Below are 18,211 nucleotides of genomic sequence, written 5' to 3'. Positions count from 1 at the left end.
TGAAATCTAAATCGTGCTACAGAACTGAGTTATAGGAAATTTGAATTAAACTTATGTGTTGGTGTTTGCATGCACAGATGACGGTGACTAGGAAGACTACGGCTAGCCAGAGGAGAGATACAGCAGTAGGTGAGGGGACCAGCAGGGTACCCCCAGTAGATGGGGCCCAGTCTGAGGCTCAAGGTGAGACCCCTACTCAGCCATTACCGGCTCCTCCACCAACTACGGAGATTCCTAGGGAAACCGCACATCCAGTTCCCCCTCCACTTCCATCAGATCAGGACTTAAGGAGTGCGGTGCATTTGTTGACACAGTTGGTAGCTACCCAGCAACATGCTAGGGCATCAGCTAGTGCAGGAACTTCTGAGGGGTCTGGGAGTTCAAGGGTCCGAGAGTTTATTGCTTTGAGTCCCCCAGAGTTCACGGGGACAGATCAGAGGGAGGACCCGCAGGATTTCATAGATCAGCTTCACAGGATCTTTCGTGTTATGCATGCCACGGAGAAAGAGGCAGTTGAGCTAGCAGCTTTTCGACTCCAAGATATAGCCATCCTTTGGTATGAGGGATGGGAGAGGTCCAGGGGACGTGATGCACCTCCAGCTATTTGGGAGAATTTTTCAGATGCTTCCTTGACCAGTACTTACCACGGGAGATCCGACAAGCTCGAGTCGATCAGTTTCTAGCCCTCAAGCAGGGTAATATGAGTGTTCGAGAGTATAGTCTCCGTTTTGACTCATTGGCCAGATATGCACCATCCATAGTTGCTACTATGTGGGACAGGATTCACAGGTTTATAGCAGGGTTAGCCCCAGAGTTAACCGAGGCATGTGCCACCGCTGCATTGCAGGATAGCATGGATATCTCCCGGATTCAGGCATTCGCCCAAAATATAGAAAGGGGTAGGCGTCGGCAGCAGGGTACAGAAAGGGCTGAGCAAGGGCAACGTAAGAGGATGAGATTTCCCAGGTCTCAGGAGCAATATCAGGGTAGTTATAGGACCCAGTACTTCGGACGGCCACCTAGGCCTCCGCCACCTCAGTTACAGGGTTACAGGTATGACCGCTATAATCAGTCAGGACCAGGTGAGAGCTCACGGGCGTCGGGTTTGCAGCGACAGCGAGGATCTGCACAGACATGGTCATTTCCTCCACGGTGTGACATCTGTGGTAGAGGACACTTGGGCCAATGCCGAGCAGGTTCTGATGCTTGTTATACATGTGGGCGTCCAGGGCATATGATGCGAGATTGCCTAAATAGAGATTCGGGGGGAATGGCACAACCAGCGAGTTCAGCAACAGGATCATCTATGTCCGTGCATCCTTCAGGGCGTGAGTCTCAGTCTTCGACTGATAGAGGTCGGGGCAGAGGTAGAGGTTCCAGTTCAAGTGGTAATCAGAACTGTATCTATGCTTTAGCGGGTCGACAGGACCAGGAGTCTTCACCAGATGTTGTGACAGGTATATTAACCATTTGCTCTCACGATGCTTATGCTTTGATAGACCCAGGATCTACTTTATCGTATATTACCCCATTTTTCGCAAGGAAGTTTGGTATAGTGCCTGAAATACTAAGTGATCCTTTTGCGGTATCTACACCGGTCGGAGAATCGATTATTGCTAGACGGGTTTATCGAGGTTGTACGGTGACAATTTGTAGTCGTCAGACCTCAGCTGACCTAGTTGAGCTAGAGATGATGGATTTTGATGCTATCATGGGCATGGACTGGTTGGCAGCTTGCTATGCCACAGTTGATTGCCGAGCAAAGGCAGCCAGATTTTAATTTCCGGGTGAGCCAGTCCTTGAATGGGTAGGTAATACACCAACACCCAGAGGTAGGTTTATTTCCTATCTGAAGGCGAGGAAAATGATCGCAAAAGGGTGCATTTATCATATTGTGCGAGTTAGAGATGCAGATGCTGAGATACCTACACTTCAGTCTATTCCCGTAGTCAAAGAGTATGCAGATGTGTTTCCAGATGAGCTTCCAGGTATTCCTCCAGAGCGAGAGATTGATTTTAGCATCGATTTGCTTCCAGGAACTCAACCAATATCCGTCCCTCCGTATAGAATGGCACCTGGCGAATTGAAGGAGTTGAAGGAGCAGTTAAAAGATTTGTTGGAGAAAGGTTACATCAGGCCCAGTACCTCACCTTGGGGTGCACCAGTACTATTTGTGCGGAAGAAAGATGGCTCGCTGAGGATGTGTATCGATTATAGGCAGCTGAACAAGGTAACTATTAAGAATAAGTATCCACTTCCAAGGATCGATGACTTGTTTGATCAGTTGCAGGGGGCTAGATGCTTTTCAAAGATAGATTTGAGGTCGGGGTACCACCAGGTCAGAGTTCGGGAAAAAGATATTCCGAAGACAGCCTTCAGGACCCGATATGGCCACTTCGAGTTCCTTGTCATGTCCTTCGGGTTGACTAATGCACCCGCTGTATTTATGGACTTGATGAATAGCCTATTCCGGCCATTTTTAGATCTGTTCGTGATAGTATTTATTGATGATATTCTGGTTTATTCCCGTTCAGAGGATGAGCATGCGGACCACCTGCGAACGGTACTCCAAACCCTCCGTGATCGTAAGTTGTATGCTAAGTTTTCTAAATGTGAGTTCTGGTTGAAGTCTGTAGCATTCTTGGGGCATATTGTATCAGATGAAGGGATAAAGGTGGACACTAAGAAGATTGAGGCCGTGAAATCTTGGCCTAGACCTACCACTCCGACAGAGGTTTGTAGCTTTCTAGGCTTAGCAGGATACTATCGGAGGTTCGTAGAGGGTTTTTCTTCCCTTTCGGCACCATTGACGAAGTTGACACAGAAAGAAACTAAGTTTCAATGGACAGAGGCTTGCGAGCGGAGTTTCCAAGAGCTTAAGAACAGGTTGACCTCAGCTCCAGTTCTAACACTTCCAGAGGGTCTAGAGGGTTATGCTGTGTATTGTGATGCATCAGGTGTCGGGTTAGGATGTGTCCTGATGCAACATGGGAAGGTAATTGCGTATGCTTCAAGGCAGTTGAGGAAGCACGAGAGGAATTATCCGACCCACGACCTCGAGTTAGCTGCGGTTGTCCATGCACTTAAGATATGGCGGCATTATTTATATGGTGTTCATGTTGATGTATTTACTGATCATAAAAGCCTACAATATATCTTCAAGCAGAAAGAGTTGAATTTGCGACAGAGGCGATGGCTTGAGTTATTGAAAGATTACGATGTTAACATTCTCTACCATCCAGGGAAAGCTAATGTTGTAGCAGATGCCTTAAGTCGCCGATCTATGGGTAGCTTAGCACATGTAGAGCCCAAGAAAAGACAATTAGCTAGAGAGATTCATCAATTGTCTTCGTTGGGGGTTCGGTTAGTAGATTCTGAGGATGGTGGAGTTGTACTCCAAAACACTACAAAATCATCCCTCATAGCGGAAGTCAAGGAAAGGCAGTACGAGGACCCAGAGTTGGTCGAGCTGAGAGAGCGAGTTCCGCAGCAGAAGAAGCCACTGTTAGAGCTAAAGGGAGATGGGGTTCTCAGATATAGGGGTCGTTTGTGTGTTCCAGATGTAGCAGGGCTACGAGACAGGATTATGTCAGAGGCACATTATTCATGGTATTCCATCCATCCTGGGTCGACGAAGATGTATCATGACATTAAGGATATGTACTGGTGGAATGATATGAAGAAGAACATTGCTGAGTTTGTCGCCCAATGTACTAGTTGCCAGCAAGTGAAGGTAGAGCACCAGAAGCCTGGAGGGCTAATGCAGACTATAGAGATCCCGACATGGAAATGGGAGGCGATAAACATGGACTTTATCACGGGTTTACCTCGTTCTAATCGTAAGTTCGATTCCATATGGGTGATAGTCGATAGGCTCACAAAATCAGCTCACTTCCTACCGGTCAGATCTACATATACAGCAGAAGATTATGCAAAGTTATATATTAAGGAGATAGTGCGGCTACACGGAGTACCAGTTTCTATTATATCTAACCGTGGGGCTCAGTTTACAGCACATTTTTGGAGGTCATTTCAGAGAGGTCTAGGGACTCAGGTGAATCTCAGCACAGCTTTTCATCCACAGACTGATGGACAAGCCGAGCGCACAATTCAGACGCTCGAGGATATGTTACGAGTATGTGTGTTGGATTTTAAAAGAAGTTGGGATGAACATCTACCTCTTGTCGAGTTTGCATATAATAACAGTTACCACTCCAGTATTCAGATGGCTCCGTATGAGGCTTTGTATGGGCGTAACTGCAGATCTCCTATAGGGTGGTTTGATGTTGGGGAATCTGGGTTATATGGGCCAGACCTGGTTCAACAGGCCATAGAGAAAGTAAAGCTTATCCGGGAGCGACTGTTGACAGCTCAGAGTCGTCAGAAGTCATATTCTGACGTGCGGCGACGAGACTTAGAGTTCAGGATTAATGACTGGGTATTCTTAAAGGTATCACCTATGAAGGGCGTGATGAGGTTTGGCAAGAAAGGCAAGCTTAGCCCACGGTATATTGGGCCTTATAGGATCATTCGGAGAGTGGGCCAAGTAGCTTATGAGTTAGAGTTGCCCTCAGAATTGGAGTCTGTCCATCCGGTTTTTCACGTATCTATGCTACGGAAGTGCATTGGCGATCCTACCCGAGTGGTGCCCACGGATGATGTACAGATTACAGAGGACTTGTCATACGAGGAAATTCCAGTTGCCATCCTAGACCGACAAATCCGCAATCTACGAAATAAGGAGGTAGCTTCCGTAAAGGTTTTATGGAGGAGCAAGAATGTAGAAGAGATGACGTGGGAATCGGAGGAAGAAATGAAGTCTAAATACCCCCACCTATTTCAAACTGAAGATATGGTTCGAGATGGGACGCTACAACATAGCTCTATGTAGGCTAGCAGGTCATCAGGTAAGCTTTTATTTTTCACTTTCAATATTTATGATTTACGGTCGGTGAGGCAAATTGCTGCTATTTATAAAGATTGGCCATGTGTGGCATGCATAGTATGTTTCTGGCTACGTGCAGGTTGGTTTTAACCTAGTGTACGAAGGATACTCTGGAAAAAGTTTCCAAAGTCTCTAAGAGTAAACATTCGAGGACGAATGTTCCCAAGGGGGGAGTGATGTTACACCCTATATTTTTTTACGTAAAAATGTGTCGTAAGCAAACTAATGTAGGACCAAAAATGAGACAATATTTAAAAGTATATAAAGTAAGTTAATCATGTTACCTATGAGGTTACAAATATTGAAGATCATGAACAACAAGTACAAAGAGGGTTGGATAGTTCAGAAGCTAAAGCAATTGTATAAAACAATGTTTCGTCGAAAGTCGACAAGTTGGGAATGTTATAACATGTACCTTTGGGGTGAGACTAGGGTGATTAACATGATAAGGAGATTATGTTATGAATTATATTAGTCGTACGACATCCGTGTGTTATGTTTTAATGTCAAGCGAGTTGTGGAACAAAAGTCGATGAAAGTCATCACAAGTTAAACTCATAAGTTTTACTGAAACTTTGGGTCAATTGTAACTGCAATTTTCTCCCAATATACTTAGAGTTATGGGGTGTTCCACCCATCAAATTAAATATCTATGAGTCTATTTTCCAATTCATTAAACCGTTTGTCAATATGACATCGGAGTAATGAGATATGGGCATTTTTGCGATACTGCACAAGCTGCTAGGTGACAAGTAGGTGTGTCACCTACTTGCTTAAATGAAAGCCCAAAAATGGGCCATTTCGGGTCGTCCAAGGAGGCCTTTTAAAGGCCTATTTTCTTCATATATTAGACTTAAAATAGAGCATAATAACCAGACATAAGCTGGTCATTCGTCATAACATTTTCGGGTCGTTTGACACTACTACGGTGGTCGTTTTGTGTATGAAGAGATTGGGGTGTGTTGGGCTGTTTTGTAGTATTTGATGGTGTATATAGGGCTGGAAAATGATGTATATATGTTGTCATTGTTCTGTTCTTGTATTGTTGGTGTTATCTTGAATTTGGAGGAAGTAAGGATTATAGGGGAGATGCTGCCCGTTTTAATACAAAATAAGTTTGTCGTTCGTTGTGCGATAGTTGTAACTTTCATAACTTAACGATAGTATTATTATCATTCTTGTAGATTAAGGTGCGAAGAGGTGAGTTCAACTTGGTGATTGGAAAGATTGTGATAAGGTATGTTAAGGCTAAGCCTTCCTTCATTTTGGCATGATCTCGTAGCTACATGTGTTAGTAATGAGACAAAAAGAGTTCATATTCATGAATTTATTCACACTATTCTAGTCTCATAAGTTACAATATTATTCCTTATCGAGACTCTATATTCAATTTTAGTATTTTCTTCTTCCAGTCAAGAGAGCAGCAAGCCTATATATACAGTATTACAGTATTTTCATTACCATCGAGCTATAATCGATGGGCAGGCCCCTATTGGGCAACCTCTGATCAGATGGAAAGTTATATACCGAGCCTACTGTGGCCGAGCGCCTATGAGCGAGCCCAGCATGGTCGAGATACATAGCCTAGTATGGCCGAGCGCCTATGAGCGAGCCTACTATGGCAGAGCAGTTATATATACCGAGCCTTATAAGGCCGTACAATTATTTTACTTACTATATTGAAGGAGTTTAGTCACTATCAGCAGGTAAGTATATCTCCAGATCATCTTTGACTCCCAGTTACTTCCAGTTATTATATTATCAGTTCAGTTTCAATTTTCAGTTATGTTATTGCCTTACATACTCGGTACATTATTTCGTACTGACGTCCCTTTTCCGGGGACGCTGCATTTTATGCATGCAGGTTCAGATAGACAGACGAGTAGACCTCCTCAGTAGGTGTTCTAGAGTTTAGCCTGATCGGTAAGCTCCACATCCTTCGGAGTTATCGGGTCTAGGCTTTTGTGTGTATCTTATGTATGTATTTATATATATAATATGGGTAGGTCGGGGCCCTGTTCCGATCACAATACATCTATCAGTAGAGGCTTGTAGACATATCCTGTTGGTTAGTACAGTATGTTGGGTTTGTAGGCCTGGTATGTATAATTTGGTGGTTTGTCAGCTGTCGTAGCTATAACGGCCTTTTCGGCCTAGCTTTATATTGATGTTTAGTTAGCGCTAGTTTCCATTCAGTTTTATATTTTTCTTCGCAAATTGTCTTGCAAGGTGGCCACATGGCCAAAGTATGACATTATGTGTTCAGAGTCCCTTAGTCGCAATTTGGTACGCCAGGTTAGGTGAGGCACCGGGTGCTTGTATCGCTCCTAGGTTCGGGGCGTGACAGTGCAACTGGGATCAACCCTGCCTAAGCAAAGGTACCAAATATGCTCAGAAAGTGTGCCAAAGTCTCCTGAAGTCAAGGTGTAGCAACAGGCGCCTCAGGTGCCTCTCCCCAAACGCAGCTACTGGTGGCTCCTCAGTCGCAGCCCTAGCGCGGCCACTCGCTGCAACATGTGCTATGCCTCTATCTCGGCCTTTGCCTTTGCCTTTGCCCCGGCCTCTAGCAATACTGGCACTGGAGACAGCATCATCGGTAACTGAAGCTTATGTCCTCACCATTTGTGAGACAATAGAAAGACAAATGTTGAATTTTCGAAATCAATAAATCCACACGATAAGGAATGGAAGAAGTGAAATTTCCTATTAATTATGTAGACTCTCGAAGATAAGTACAGACATCTTTGTACCGATCCACAAGAATTTACTAAACCTATTTATTACTCGTAGAACTGATGAACCTAGGGCTTTGATACCAACTTGTCACAATCCCACCTTAAGGATCCTGATGGCACCTAGTCTCTAAGACTAGATAAGCCTAACACATGATGATATCAAACAGAATAAAGCAACTTTAACTACTAAATAAAAACTGGAAGATTCCATAACATAGCCGTAAAATGAATATAACAGTCATAAATCCCAAAACCCAGTAATACTGAATCATAAGCTCTACAAGAAGTACATAATAAGTCTCAAAGTATACATCACTATTTTGAATACATAAACAGTAATAAAGCAACTAAAGAGGGTGACACTGAGGCCTGCGAGCAGGACAGAAGGTATACCTTGAAGCCTCCAGCATCTCGGGATCAACTCACTAACGACTAGCACGCTCTAAGATACTTGAATCTGCACAAAAATATGCAGAAGCATAGTATGAGCACACCACAATTGGTACCCAGTAAGTATCAGGACTAACCTCGGTGGAGTAGTGATGAGGTTTAAGTTGAGACACTCACTAGTCAAATAACTTGTGCAGGTTATCAACATAAAACTGACAACGAAAAGCATAACAGAGTAAATATAAGCAAAAATAGGGCATGTGATAACACGGCAAATTAAACAACAACTCGTGAAACACAAAGTGAAATCATTTAGGGAAGACAAGGATATGTTTGAAATATCACTGGTTCCAACACAAGAATAACATCAAGAATCAACCAAAAATACCACATAACATAATCAAAAAGCCAACTTTATGGTGCCACATGAGATTCACAATGAAATATTTCCCATTATATAAATACACACGCATAAGCCCCCTTATTGCACCGCATGGACATCACAATGAAGTATTCTCCTTATTTGCGACAAGTGCATAAGCCCATTTATCTCGCCGCATGCGCATCAATAACACCACCCTTATGCTGCCACATACGCATCTTGCCACCCTTATACTCCACACTATGATAATCAACCCGCACAACACATACACATGTGCCACACCACACCCACAATATCAAAGTCACAACAAGACATAGCCCACAGCTCAACAACAATGTGTACAAGAAACATAATAATAATATAAGGGTGCGAAGAGTGAACAACAATAAAATGTGTCTCATATAATAAACAATTCCAAATCAAGCCATATTAATAGCCTAAAGTCAAAATCCAGTCAATTATCACACATACGCCCATGTACCCACTCATCAGCTTATGTACACGTCACATAGCACAAATGATGTAAATTAGATTAATTCCTAAGGAGAATTTCCCCCACACACAGTTAGGCATGATACTTATCTCAAATAAGCTAAGTAAAAACTGTAAGAAGCCTTTCCCACATGAATAAACCTCTGCATGGCCCGAATCTAGCTAAAACAACTTAATAATAACAATAAAATACTTAGGAATCAAGCCCAAACGATAAAGCCAAGATCTTGAATCAATTATGCAAAGTCAACCAAAAGGTTCAACCCCGAGCACGCACCTCGAAACCCCACCAAACGCATAAATTCTGAACACACATTCCAACATGAGTCCAAATATATGTGTTTCGTCCGAATCCGACCTCAAATCGACCCTTAAATCATCAATTTTTACATTAGAAAAGATTTCACCAAAATCACCAATTTCCTCACTTAGATTCATCAACCAATCGCTAAAATCAAGTTTGGAGTTATGATAATAACCAAATCCGAGTAAAAAATACTTACCCCAATCCAAATCATGAAAATCCCCTCCAAAATCGCCCAAATCCGAGCTCCCAATCTTAAAACGTGATAAAAGAAATTAAACCCTCGTTAAAGATATACTCTGCCCAGTAATTGCGCATTTGCGAAAAAAATAACTACATCTGCGGTGGAAATGCCGCATCTCTGCATTCACTTACACAAGCGACTAGCCACATCTACAGTCCAACCATCTCACTTGTGAGACCACTTATGTTGACCACTCATCACACAAGCGCAGTTGCTTCTACAGAAAAACCATGCATCTGCGAACTCAGCTTCTCCAGCCCAAACCTCGCATCTGCACCTCCAAAGCCGCATCTGTGGCTCCGCATCTGCAACCAAACTTTCATAAATGTGAAAACACTAGTCAGAGCAAACTTCAGCAATGCAACAAAATCCCAAAATGGTCCGAAATCAATCTGAAACCATCTGGGGCCCATCCTATCACACCAATCAATTACAAAACATAACACGAACCTAATCGAAGCCCCAAATCACAATAAACAATATTAAAATCATGAATAGCACCTCAATTCAAGCCTAAGGGACAAATCCAAATTTCTAAATTATAAACTTACACCGAACATGCCTAAACACCTCGGAATGACAATAAATTTTGCCTGAAAGTCCCAAATGACACAATTGACCTATTCCAACTCCCAGAACAAACACTTTTGGACCTCATATCAACAAATTCAACTCTCGGTCAAACCTATCAACCTTCTAAACCTTCAATTTTCTAATTTTTGCCAATTCAAGCCAAAATAATCTAAGAACCTTGTAATCCAAATCTAGACATACTCCTAAGTCCAAACTCCTCATATGAAGCTATAAGAACAATCAAAATACCATTCTGGGGTCGTCTACATAAAAGACAAACCCCGATCAACTCTTATAACTTAAACATCCAATCAAGGGACAAAGTATCCCAATTCAATCCAAAACCTCCCCAAAACCAAACCAACCTAACCCGCAAGTCACGTAACCACAAATATGCATATATAAAGCATTAAATAGAGGAAATGGGGATAAAATACTCAAAATAGTCGATCGGATCATTACAAGAAGTTTTTGGCATTATTTACCGAAAGTTGGCAATTTGGGAGTTTGGAGAGTTCATAGGTTTGATCGGAACTTGACTTTGATGTTATGGGGTTTCGATTGTGATTCTAAGACTTGGAATAGGTTTGTTTAGTTGAATGGAAATTGTGTGCAAAGGTTGGTTGGAATCTAGAATGTTTAGGCATGATTTGGACATGTGTGGCGAAGGTAGAAAGTTTCGAAGTTAAGAGAATGATTGTGTATCTTTGATTCTCGGTTGTTAGTTGTGGTGTTTTGGGCCTTTGGACCAGTTTATATAAGGTATTATGACTGTTGGAATGATTGGACGGGGTCTCGGGGCTCCGGTGTGTTTCAAAATGATTGCGGATCAGTTTGGAGGGTATGGGAAGTTCTAGTTCTAGTGCGCCACACCTGCAAAAGATTGAGCGCAAGTGCAAAGTCATAGGTGTTATTGTCCTATCACATTCACGATGTTGAGCTAGTCTGGAGAATTGTCGCATCTGTGGGAGAAGGAGCGCATGTGCAGAGTCATATCAGCGAGGATTTCTATGCGTACTTGCGAGATTGGTTGGCCCTTTTGAAGATCGCTTCTGCAGAGAGGAGATCAGAGGTGTGAAGTCGCACCTGTGGAGATTTGCGCACGTCTGTGAGAAGTGAAGCAGGCATGAGGAAGTGCATCTGCGCAATTTTGGGCACACCTGCAAAGCCGTAGATATGGTTGGTGAGCTACAAATGCAAGGTCAGGATTATTAAATGAAGCTCACAGATGCAAGCATTTGGCTGCAGGAGCGAGCTCGCAGATGCGACATAGCTGCCAGACTTCATATATTTTGAGTGTTAGCTCATTTTTCAATATTTTGTGCTTTGGAGCACGGAAAGAGGCAATTTTGGAAGAGATTTTCATTACTACTTTGTGGATAAGTAATTTTCTCTTTGATTGATTATATATCTTTCATCCCCATTGATTTATATACTTTAATCATGGAATTTTGAAGAGAAAATTTAGGGTTTTGTCTACAACTTAAGAGACTGAATTTTGATGATTTGAGGGTCAATTTGGACTCATGGGGTTATGGATAGTTGGGATCTACCCCTTGACTAGGGTTTTGACAATGTGAGCCCGGGTTGACTTTTGTTGGCTTTTGGGGATTTGATTAAAGATTGAAACTTTATTGTTTGGAGTTGATTTCTATAGCATTACTTGATGTTATTGAGTTGTATTTGACTAGATTTGAGGCATTTGAAGGTTGCTTTGAAAAGAAAAGTTATTTTAGAAGGTTGAAGTTGTTACTGGGTGGTGGTGAGTCTCTGGTCTATCCTTGTAAGAGGAAAGTTTCCTCATAGGTGATGTATTTTCTATTTGCTACTTGATTAGGTGCTTCGCATATACAAACTGCCGAGCGTATATGCGTGGTTAGGTTGTGACCATAGCCGTTTAGAGTTAAGTTTATATTATGCCTTGTTGATACTTGATGAATTGCTATCCATGCTTCATTGATTCTTTGACTACATGATGAATCTTAAAGTTTTCTTAGAGACTACACTAGAATTATGACTTGTTTATTTGAACTTGACTGACTTCATTCACCGTGTTGGACTTTCTACTTTAGACATATCCATGCAATTGTCGTCCTTGACTTATGATTTGGTGATTATTGACTCTTGTTGCTCATATTGGATACCATGATCGGACTTAAGAATATTAAATGAACAAAATGAACTATTATGGAAAGTTAAATTACATGATTAGCTATAGCCATCTCTTATTCATAATAATATTCATCTGCATTCTATTATTTGTCCTTTTGCGCCTTTATTACATCATCTCATATGCATATACATGAGTTGGAGAGTTTGTTATTGAAGGAAGTTGAAGATATTAGCACTAAGGACAGAGCAAATATTGATTATGGACTTCAATATTATTAGTGGATCAGGTTGCACGCTGCAACACCGCTTGGATACGGATTCATCCCTCCAGAGTTAGGTGATTAGCCAAGTTACTTTTGGCCCTATGAGTGCAGGCACCCAGATTAGTGCTAGTTTGGAAACTTTGCCAGCGTTGGGTTTATGGTATGGTACTGTAAGGTGTTAAAATTTGATCATGAGCATGAATATGCATTCTAGATTCATGCAGTAGCTCTCATATATACATATTGATTTGGTTTATATCTTTGGAATAAACTAAGATATTGACTCGTTTTGCATTTTCCTTGCCTAAAAAGCTTGCCTAAATTTCAAATAGTGTTGTACATTTGCCTCGTACCCATTTGATAGTATCATGCCTTACCATCACTACTTCTTCGAGGCTAAACTTGATACTTACTAAGTACCGTAGTTTATACTTATACTATAGTTTTGCACATTTTGTGTAGATTCAGAGGCCGGTACCATCATGCTGACAAGCGCAAAACACACACTTAAATATGCTCTCTAGTCGAATATAGTATAATATAATATCGTGTCCACATGGATTGGATTTAAACAGTATTTGCGTAGCTTCTAGTTTAATTGCTATCCAAGATGATCAACAATTTAGATTTGTGTAATTTAAAACTAAAATTAACTAAAAGTCTAAACTATTGGCAAATGACAGTCGCAACAAGAGTAAGCAAAGAAGATATCAATGGGAGAAAATAGGGGTTGATTGGATAGGTGCAAGATAATTCTCTAGAATTTAACTCTAGCTAATTCACTTCTAAGGTTCAAGTGAGTCTCTCGAATTCACACAATTATTAGTTCAGACGTTCAATAGAAACTCATCTCTCGATTAAGTCTCAACCTCACAATATGAACCAATTTATGCTCGGTGAAGATATGCAAGAATTCGTAGTGGATTGGTCTTTAGGAGAACCTCTTTCGATTATCCTCCTAACTAGGTCTAAACAATAATTCAACTAGCCTCTTTTGATTACTAAGAAGAATCAATGAATTCAACCAACAAGATAATGCAAAAACATCACAAGTTATGCCTCTTTCAATTACATGAATATGTGAATATAGAAGCAAAAATTAAAACACCCAAAATGATTCAATACATAAAAACTAGAGTTAATCTCCACAAATAAATATCAATACACCAGATCCATCAATCCCTAAAGAGAACTACTCCATAGATATGGAGTAATTCATCATAGATAAGTTTAAGTTAAAGGAAAACATAAAACGATCCAACCTCTTGTCTTGAGTGAGGATTGAATGATGAAATCCTTGTGCTCTTGCTTCTCCAACATATCCTTAGCCTCCTTAGGTCTTAGATGTGTCAAAAGTTCAAAAAATACCAGTTTTCTATGTATATATACCAAGTAGGGTCGGGCCCAAACAAACACACCTTCTCCTTTGCGAAATAGGACTCTTTCCGGAGTTGGACATGCACAGCCGCGCACCTGGGAGTATGTTCGCGCATATGACCGTGCACTTTGGCCAGAACACTGCCTAACTTGCGCGCCCAGTGAGCGCTCACGCACCTGGGTAGCCTCTGAACTTTGCCAATTTTTTACATAAATTTACATTGTTGCATCGCACTAGTGTATTTTTTCAACAGTTGATTCTTCCTTGAATTTTGACGTCCAGTAGTGATCCTCGACCCCTGAACACGATCCCGGCTTATTCCTTTGGGCTTTTACTCAGACTTCAAAGCTCCAAATTAATCAAATTAGTTCCACAATATCTACATAACTTGGAATCACTCCTACAAGGCATAAAACACATAATTAGTGCAAAACACTAGCAATTGAAAGCTCAACTCAATTTAAAGTGCAGTAAATTAGAGTGCGATAAGCAACTAAAACACGTAATTATAGCCTACCATAAACACCCCACACTTAAACCATTACTCGTCCTCGAGCAATCAAACTATACTTTATATAGACACAACCTCATTACACAACTCTCATAACTCATCAAACCAAGAATATTTAAAATAGATTAAGCACAATAGTGTAACATCCTAGCCTCAACATTTGACTCGCAAGTATAACACATTATTTACAACTCACTCACTTACTCTAACCTAGTGGTCAACGACATTACCTTTCCTTCATGAATCAAGTGCCCTCACCCAACAATAGAGAGTAGTTCCACACACAATAGAAATTAAGAACAATTACGAACTCAAGATAGAAAGAATTCGCTCACTCTCAGAAACAACATTCATATGCCACAAAAGATGAACCATAGGCTTGCCCGTAGTGTACTACTATACTAATTCGAGCTCATTCAGTCAAGGATCAAGTAGGACTTTAATTGGTTACAATGTAGGCTGCGGAACGGGTAGGATATATTTAGATAAGAGTGACTACACCTCCCTAAGCACTTTAATACATACATGTAGCCATTAAAAATTCCACACTTATGTCAAACCAAAACTCCACCTTCACATCCATATATATTAACTCCCTACTTCTTTAAGCACCATTACATCAAGAGTTGCCACTATCAAAGAATATGTTTCATAATCATACACTTATTTTTTCCTTTCTTTTTCAATTCGAGTGGCTCTTACTTTTTCAAAACACTGCACCTTTCTCCTTATTTCAATAGTTCCACTCAAAAGCCAAACCAACACCCCTCACTTTAACTTTTACAAAGTTCATAACAAATTCAAGTGCTCATAAGAGGTACAGGGTAAAAATAGATGGCCAATTCAAATAAATGGGTAAGGCTTGTACTGTGGTTACCAAATAAATAGGATTACAGGCTCAAAGGGGTTAACTAAGATACATAACAATTAGGTGGGTAAACACATATATCTAGCTCAACGAGAGGATGAGACATTGGGTCTCCCCACACGGACAAGAAGATTGGAGAGAAATGCTGACTAACCTAAGTAGAGAATGGGTCAATTGGAAGCTGTCATACCTAGGTGAAAGGGAAATCCTAAAGACTCCTCAGAAATACTTCATTGAGCTAAAAGGACTTGAGGGCATCCAGTCATACTCACCCCTACGGGTTCTCAGACAGTTCGGGTTGATGCAGGATGTGCCTTTCTGGACAAGGAATGTGCTATATGAGGACAAGTACAATAGATAGATTCACATACCGAGGATAAGAAGGCTCCAAGAAGAGTGGAATGATCTAGTCACAATGCGAATGTGTCAAGAAGACGGGTGCACTCCGGAATTTTATGTCTGGATCACGAGGAAGCCGAGCTAGCTCGACCAAGCAGGGAAGGTATAGCCTGGTTGGAGGATGCAGTGGCTGCTTTGCAAATTTACCATGAGATCCTGCCACATTACCTTGTGACTACCTCCATGCACTGTCAAGTGGTCCCAGGGTCCATTGATCACATGCTGACACCCGCTAAAGATGATGACTGAGTAGTAGAGTGCATTTAGATAGAATCCGAGACAGAGTTGGAGGAAGACCCAGAGGAAGAATCTGAGTTCAATGATGATGGAGAGGAATTTGAAGAAGATCCATAGGATGAATCGGAAGAAGAAGAGATAGGGAATGATTCCGGGGTGGTTATTAGAAGTTGGTTGATTTCCCCTCTTTTACACACTTTGTATCTTTATTCCTAGTTTTCTTGTTTTCACTAAGGGCATGTTGTTCAAGTCCATGCAATTCTGTGAATGTTGGAAACAATGATGTAACCTCTACTCCTGCTTATATCATTCCAAACAACATTAATGAAAACAAATTTTACTTCGGATCTGAATGTGTCAAATATGATTGTTTGTCAATCATTCCCGATTCAGGCATACCTTCGGTAAAGATAGGTCCCACGAATTCTAGGAAAATATACTTGCCTGAATACGTGAACTAACTGCTTTGTGTGACCTTTCACTCATATAAATGAAGAAACTGACTGTTGTTTCTTTTTCTTTTTCTTTCGTTTCGTAAGAAAACTGATGGAACTACCATACAACCTAAGATCAAAGGGGAAGATGTCTACTACAGATAACCCGACCGAACATGCTTTGGTAATAGCCGATAGCCCGGGGCGATCGGGAGAGAAGGACAATACAAGGAATGATGAACATGTGGTCAGGATGGCCCAGGAATGAAATCTTTAAGGGAGGAAGTACAACCTATCAGAGAACTGGCACATCTGGCCGTGAAAACACTCCCACAACCACCTCGTTTTCCATCTCTGGATTCCATCCCCAGCCATTTTCCTTCTACCTCTCACCAGACTAACAATTCCCTAACTTCAGTCACTACCACTCAAATCATACCTCCAGTAACCCCTGCAAACCCACCAAATCCTCCTATCCACACTCCCTACATACCACATTATGTTCAAATGCCACAAAACCCACTCACTACCACCAATACAGTTCACACCCCTCCTCGTGACGGAGTCACCTTTACCACTCACCATAATCAGCACATACCTGTAGCACATACCGCTGCACATGAGCGATACATTCCTCATGTATATGCCATTTTTGAACCTACCTTTACAGCGCCTATCACGGTCAGGGTGACTTATGAGATTGACCAGTATGCCGAGATGGAAAGGGAATCTAGGCGTAAGGAGGAGGAGTCAGTGTCTAAGTAGTTACAAATCTTGAGAAAACAAATGAAGAACTTCCAAGTCGCTCAGGGAAGTGAAAGTCAAGACTGTGAGGATTTGTGTATCCATCCTGATGTAGTTATGCAGTAGGATACAAGCCTCCAAAGTTTGATATCTTCGATGGGACGGGTGATCCCCATGCACATTTAGTGGCATATTGTGACAAGTTAGTTGGAGTGGGAAGAAACGAGAAGTTGAGGATGAAGTTGTTCATAAGAAGCCTGACAGGGGAAGCACTTACCTGGTATACTCGACAAGATCCGCAAAATTGGAGGACATGGCAGGATATGGCGGAAGATTTCATGAATCGATTTCGATTCAACACAAAGATCACTCCCGACAGGTTCGCACTGGTAAACCTGCGGTTGAAGCCGTCTGAGTTATTCCAAGAATATGCATGCTGATGGAGATCAGAGGCTGCCAGGGCACAACCTCCATTAGACAACAGTGAATTAACTAAGTATTTCATTAGGGCCTATGAAGGGATTTACTTTGAGAATATGATGGGCATGATGGGATAGAAATTCCCTGAACTGGTCAAAATTGGAGATTTCTTAGAAGAAGGTATAAAATTCGGCAAAGTACAATATATGGTTGCACTCCAAGTAGCTAGCAAGGCAATCCAATCAGGGTCAATCGGTAGCGGAAAGAAGAAAAGGGGAGAGGTATCAGCAGTCATCCCTTATTATAAACCCAACGCACATCATGGAAACACCTCTCACTCCCCAAACAACCATTCATCACCCTACTTATGCTCCAATTTACAAGGTACAGCCATATTATAATCCACAACCTCAATATAAACCCTCGAACCCATAACAACCCGAACCCACCACGACCATATGCTCCTGTCCAAACCACCACTCATCAAAACCGACACACCTATGCACCCCAACCTCGCCCAAATTTTGAAGAGAGAGGTCCCAAAAATTATACCCCGATTGCTGAACCTCTGGCTCAACTGTTTGAAAGATTTAGGAGAGCGGGTTTTATACATCCAATAGAAGGAAGGGTTCCTGAGTATCCCTCAAAGTATTTTGATGCAACCAAAAAGTGTGTGTACCATTCAAACGTGCATGGGCATGATACTGAAGATTATTTCAAGCTAAAAAATGAAAATAAATCATTGATCAAAAGTGGAGCCATTTAGTACACTCTGGCTCC

The sequence above is a fragment of the Nicotiana tomentosiformis genome, chromosome 2, assembly GCF_000390325.3.
Source record: "Nicotiana tomentosiformis chromosome 2, ASM39032v3, whole genome shotgun sequence".
NCBI classification, from domain to species: Eukaryota; Viridiplantae; Streptophyta; class Magnoliopsida; order Solanales; family Solanaceae; genus Nicotiana; species Nicotiana tomentosiformis.
This window is presented reverse-complemented; position numbering follows the sequence as displayed.